General features: G+C 47.6%; 1 non-coding gene and 1 pseudogene across 2 annotated transcripts; one reads left to right on the top strand and one right to left on the bottom strand.

Moving 5' to 3' along the window:
* Window positions 1–2,537: 2,537 nt before the first annotated feature.
* On the top strand, window positions 2,538–2,615 carry LOC121832459 (small nucleolar RNA SNORD55/SNORD39). Its single transcript, XR_006076116.1, has one exon. It is a non-coding gene; the product is annotated as a small nucleolar RNA SNORD55/SNORD39 (small nucleolar RNA).
* Window positions 2,616–3,107: 492 nt separating this feature from the next.
* LOC102927247 (granzyme E-like) lies at window positions 3,108–6,021 on the bottom strand (annotated as a pseudogene). The gene is made up of 5 exons (XR_013042420.1): window positions 5,834–6,021; window positions 4,624–4,765; window positions 4,209–4,365; window positions 3,748–4,008; window positions 3,108–3,358 (listed from the first exon to the last, which is right to left on the bottom strand). The product of XR_013042420.1 is annotated as a granzyme E-like (transcript).
* Window positions 6,022–6,222: the final 201 nt, after the last annotated feature.

The raw sequence follows: 6,222 nt of genomic DNA on the forward strand, positions 1-6,222 counted from the left end.
ATGATTCCTAATGATATTCTGCTATGCTCACAGATTGGTGCCTAGTCCATTCATCATCAGAGAGGCTCCTCCAGTGGCTGATTGTAACAGATGCAGAGACCCACACCCAAACATAAGGCCGAGTTCAAGGAACCCTGCAGAAAGGAGGTGAAAGGATATAGGAGCCAGAGGGTTCAAGGACACTGGAAGAACATGGTTGTCTTAGTTAGGGTTTCTATTGCTGTGAAGAGACACCATGACCATGGCTACTCTTCTAAAGAAAACATTAAATTGGTGTGGCTCGCTTACAGTTTCAGAGGTTCAGTCCATTATCATCATGACCAGGAACATAGGGGCATGTAGATAGATGAGGTGCTGGAGCTGAGACTGTTGTATCATGCAGGCAATGGGAAGTTGACTGACTCACTGAATAGAATTCTTAGCATAGGAACCCTCAACGCCTGCTCCCACAGTGACACACTTCCTCCAACAAGTCCATACCCACTTCAACAAGGCTACACTTTCTAATAGTGTCACTCCCTATGAAATTACGGGAGCCAATTACATTTAAACTACCACAGTGGGCAATAGAACCAACAAAGCAGGCCTCATAGTGGCTCACAGAGACTGAAGAGACAATCAAGGAGTGAGCAGGGGTCTGCACTAGATCCTCCCCATACATACTGTGGTTGTTTAGCTTGGGGTTTTTGTGGGACTCCTAACAGTGGGAGTAGGGTTATCTCTGACTCGTTTGCCTACTCTTGGGACCCTTTCCCTCCTTCTGGGTTGCCTCCTCCAGCCTTTATATGAGTGTTTGTGCCTAGTCTTTTTGTATCTTGTTAAGCCATATTAGGTTGGTCTCCCTGGGGTGCCTGCTCTTTTCTGAAGTGAAGTAGAGGAGAAGAGGATCTGGGGGAGGCAGAGGGTGGGGAAGACTGGGATGAGAGGATGGAGAGGAAATTTTTAGTGGGATGTAAGATATGTGAGAAGTATGTAAAAAAGTACAATTCACTAGTGGTGCTGTTCTAAATAGGGTCACAAGGAACTTAAATAGGGTCACAAGGGTCACAATGAAATGTCTGACACTTCAGGAGGAGTGGCCAGTGTGGTAAGAGCTTTTTCAGCTGAGGACTCAGAGGCTTTCAAAGAGAGGATTCATGGAGTTGGCGAGTTGACAAGTGGCACTGGCTTGTTTGTCTGTCTCTCTGAATTTTCAGTATTTACACCACTATCTGGATCTGTTTTTTATTATTATTTATTATTATTATTATTATTATTATTATTATTATTATTATTATTATTATTATACCTTTAGAAAGTCTAACAACAGGCCAGGTCTGTGGTTTGAATGTGAAGCAGGCTACAGCCACTCTGCTTGCCTTTCTCCTGCATACCTCCTTTTTTAAAAATACAATTTATTTAACTTCATTTTATGTGCATTGGTGTGAAGGTGTCAGATCCCCTGGAACTGGAGTTACAGACAGTTGTGAGCTGACACGTGGGTGCTAGGAATTGAACCCGGGTCCTCTGAAACAGGAGCCAGTGCTCTTAACCTCTGAGCCATCCCTCCAGCCCCTCCTGCCCACCTCCTTCATGAGGGTTCCACATGAGGTACAATGAAGACCACAGCACCGGAAGGTTTCCAACTTTCTTCCAATTCCATACACTGCTTTTCTGAGCCAAAGAAGATTATGCCCGTGTCACTATAGAATAGAGAGAATTGAATCATTTTTATAACATTCCTTTTTGTGTGTGAATTCCAAATATAGATCCATTTGTGCCACACTGACCTGTCTAGTGAAATGAGAGAATGAGGGTGAAGAAGGAGTCTACTGTGTACCTGATAGAAATCAGGATCTACAAATGTTGATTGATGATGTCAAAAAGTTACTTCCAGCCTAGCATCCCTTGGATCCCTCTGGTTCATAAACTGCTATAACTCATCTTGCCCGCAGGGGGAAGCAGAGTTTCCAAGCTGAGCCAGGGCTGTTGAGTGACTGGAGGTCATAGCTGAGCCTCTCCTTGGAAGACTTGGGTTGGAACAGGGCTCCCAGCCTGTCCTAGGTGGGAAGGATGAGCATCAGGTGACTGGCAGTCTAAGTCTAAATGGACTAAGAGGTAGAGGAGATTCCAAGTGTTTGGAACTGATAAATGAATAAAAGGCTGGTTTAAATCAGGACTGAGGAGGTGGGGCTGGAACAGAATCTACTGGTGGCTAGAGGAAGTCATGTGAAAAACACTGGAAGGCCAGCAAGGGGGACAGAAGTTGCCTGAGACTGTGCTGGGTGGGGAAATGGCAGCCAGGTTAGCCTGTGGCCACCAGAGGGATATCTCAGCCTTCCAGACTGCAGACAGTTCAGGTGGTGAGAGCCATCTGACTGGCCAGAGAGACGGGAGGTCCTAGAAACAAGAAACTGAATGCCTTCTAAATTCCCAGAGTCCAATCTCCCTTCACCCCAATGCCTTATTAATTCTCTGGCAAATTGGAGGACTCGATGAAGGTGGTTTAGAAATGGTAGGGCTTTTTCTGGTCCTGAGGAGGTTCTTTTGTGGAGAGCTAAGTATGAAAAGGAATGACTGAGTGTAGACTCCTGATTGTGTTGTAAGAAAACCAACCTTGAAGAGCTGAGTATTAAATTATGCATGTAGTTGGATATCGTGGCACATCCCCTTAATCTCATCCCTTGGGAAGCATATGCAGCAGATCTCTGTGAGTTTAAGGCCGGGGAGGGCTACATAGTAAAGTCCAGGCAAGCCAGAGCTATATAGTGAGATCCTATCTCAAAAATAAAAACTGCTCTCTCTGTATTCTCTCTGTAATTACCTGCTGTGTGGTCTCTCTGTCTCTCTGTTTTTGTTTCTCTGTCTCTCTGTGTCTCTCTCCTCCTAATAAAGCTCTAAAAAGGTAAAAAATATATATAAAAATAACAAATTAAATAAAAACAAACAACCCACTAACCCCACCATGTATGGGGTGGTGAATATGTGGAATTGTCTAGCCTGAAGTTCCAGGTGGGGAAGGGGCTGGGGAAAAAGGAGGAAGAAAAGCCCAGAACTGACAGGCGAGGCTGCCTGGACCACCGAGTTTCACACGAGAGAGGCTCAGACAATAAAGGACTTCAGCTGAATTCACCGAGGAGATCAATTTATTATGAGTTTTCACCTTTGCTGCCCACTCCATGTGGTTCTGGCCTGTGGCCAGACAACCTGGTAGGAACAGCTGGTTTTAGCACCTGTTAGAAGGCTTCATGCTTCTTTGTATCCACGGCAGGAAGGACACAACCTTAGTGAAGATTCCTGGAGCAATGCTCTTGGCTTTTCCATAGGATAAAACTCCATAAGCTCTGTTGTCACACACAAGGGGTCCCCCAGAGTCACCCTGTGTGCAGGGAAAGGAAGAACTGAGCCTGGTTCCCTTGGCTCTGCTGTCTGTACCTCCTCCTGGAAAGGTTAACTGTTAGATCGGGTCCAGGACAGGTTTTCAAACTCCCTCAGGATCAGGGTTCCAGGGAGACCCAACTTTTCCTTCTAGCTCAGTCCAAGGCTCTCCTTGAAGTCCTCAGGGAGACTCTGGGAAAATTTATGGTGCTTTGGGATGGTGGATGTTTCCCAACTTCCACTCTTCCTAACCCACGGAGGGACTCAAAGCTGAACTCTTGGGATGTCTCTGCTCTTATTTGGGACTTCAGGGTTTGGCCATTCTCACTCCCAGGTCTCTCCCAGGTTCCTCTCTCCCTGCATTTTGCCTGTTAAATGCTTGATCCTCACCTTGAAAGCAGCCTGTATTTGCTTTGGGTCTCCAGCACAAATCTGTTTGGTCTTGATGTAGTAGCGGAAGAGGCGTTTGCATTTCTGGTCATCCTGTATGGTCAATTCTGCCTCTTGCAGGAGATCCGTCCCTTTAGTGGCATGGAGAGATTTTCTCCCCCAGCCAGCCAGGTGGCACACATACCCTGGCTTCAACTGGGCATTGGCCCTGGGCAGCTTGAGTGGCCTCACAGCTTTCGTTCTAATGGCTTTTCTCTGCAGCTGATAGGGAAGAGGCAGGAGAGACCAGCTCAGCTAGGAGTCTGCTGACCTGGGACACTTTGACAACCAGGATGGCAGGGAAGGAAGGAGCAGGATGAGAGCAGGACGGGACAGGCTAGTTTTGCATCAAGCAGAGCAGAGGCACCAGGGGTGGGTGAGGTGTGGGTGGAGGTGTGTGGATGGGGGGTGGCAGGTCTCACCTTCAAGAGCATGATGTCACTGGAGCGGTCCTTGGGATGGTAGTCTGGGTGTGGAATGGTTTCTGCCACAGGGATGATCTGCTGGGTCTCCTCCTTTGTCTCGATGTTGTGGGCCCCCAGAGTGACTCTCATTGAGCTGTAGAGAGCAGAGTGGAGATGAGAGATGTGGAGGGAGAGAGGACACAGTCCAGGAGGTGTAAAAGGCAGGGAGGGGCTCTAGCTGAGGTGACTTGAGGAGACAGGAGGCCTCAGGGTTTGACCTGCTGCTCTGCTTCTCAAGGACATAGAGTCCTGGAGGCTCCCTCTGGCTTCTAGGAAATACTCCAAAGTTTGCACAGACTCTCAAGGCGTCCTTTCAACCTCAGCCACTGCTCCAGTCTGGCCAGGGTAGCTACTTTCTCCTCACCTTCCCAGGCAGTGAGAAGCTGTCAGCATGAAGTTGTCTCATACCAGGAAGCCTCCGCAGCGTTTCCTATTCCCCTTGGCATCCACATACTTAATAAATGTCATGTATGGGCGGGAGTGGGGCTTGACCTCATGTCCCCCGATGATCTCCTCTGAAAGAAAAGGCTACAATATGGGGTGTCTGGGAGCAGCACAACAGGTGTCTGTTGAGGTCAGGCGGGAAGATCTAAGGAGAAGGTGAAGGCTATGGGATCTGCAGTTCCCCCAGGCCTGTGGTAGACAGAATTCCTTACACATAGAATAATCTTTGTGGAATCTTCAGCCTCAGAGCCCTGTTCTGAGAAGGGGTGGGTGGCACTTTTCCTCCAGCCCCTGCTTTACAAATACACGGACGGACCAGCTCTATCTTCATGATGACAGAGGTCAAGAGGATCCTGGGAGTCTCGCTGTTAGTCTTTCTGTGTTAGTGAGTCTCCGTGACACCTCTAATGTCTTGATTTCTGACAGTTTGTCACTTTTGCCCCCAAACTCTATAGAGAGGAGGTTTCTAAAATTCTCCTATTCTAGTGGCCAATACATCTTGTGTTCTCAGTAAATGCTTTGGTTGCGTGGATAGTGACTTACACTTGAAGGGCTCATGGTTCAGATCTCATGGGATTCAGGGCCTAGGGGACGTTGGAATAGTGTGATAGCAAAGATGGGAACAGCTGGGGACCTGCAGAAAGAAGTGGAGAGGCCACCAAAACAAGACTGCAAAGCTAGTGGAATGTGGAATGCAGGCATCTTGTCACCCTGGGCCTTTTTCTTCAGCAGGCTGAGGGCAGAGGTTACTAAATGATGATAATATTCTTGAGCCAGTGGCCTTACCCCATTGCAGGCTGGTCATTAAATTTGCCCTTGCCCTGGGCTCTAGTAAAGTTAATGATGTACTTCTTAATATCTTTTCATTCTCTGCTGCTTTTCTTTTAGGAATTATCATCTCTCCAGGTGATGAAGAAGAGCAGGGAAAAGCTAGTGCCCTCTAAGTCTTCTGAGGACACCTCCCTTCTTCAGACCTTGTTGAACATCTAGCCAGTGACAAATTTCCAGGTCTGGATGTGATATGGGCCTTGAGATTCAGAAACCTCCTGGTTCAGTGCAGGACATTTCCTGACTAAGCTGAGCAAAGAATCTAAGAGGTATTATGGGATGGCACCTCTGAGACCGGGATATTCACTCACCTCCACTAGCTCCAAGCGGCAGAAGAAGGGTCAGGAGAATCAGCACTGGTGGCATCTTCCCAGGATGATGCTCAGGTTGGAAGAGAGCAGAGTAGACACAGTCCTTGAGGGGATGAAGGAGGTCAGTGCTCAGTGACCTCACAGGCATTGTACAATAGTGCACCTCTTCGCTGATTGTCTTCAGTAGTTAAGGAAGTTTTCTGGTGTGGGTCAAAATGACACTGTCACCACATTGACACCCTATGAGCTAAGTGGGAATACAGACCAAGAAAAGAGGATGTTTAGGCTGTGGCTGAGGAGGGCCTGAGACCCAGTGAAGTCCAGTGTGACTGCCCTGAGAAAATAGTGTGTCCTTTCTTACATTTTACATTTTTTTCCATTCTCACAGG

Source organism: Peromyscus maniculatus, chromosome 9 (assembly GCF_049852395.1).
Source record: "Peromyscus maniculatus bairdii isolate BWxNUB_F1_BW_parent chromosome 9, HU_Pman_BW_mat_3.1, whole genome shotgun sequence".
In the NCBI taxonomy this organism is placed as follows: Eukaryota; Metazoa; Chordata; class Mammalia; order Rodentia; family Cricetidae; genus Peromyscus; species Peromyscus maniculatus.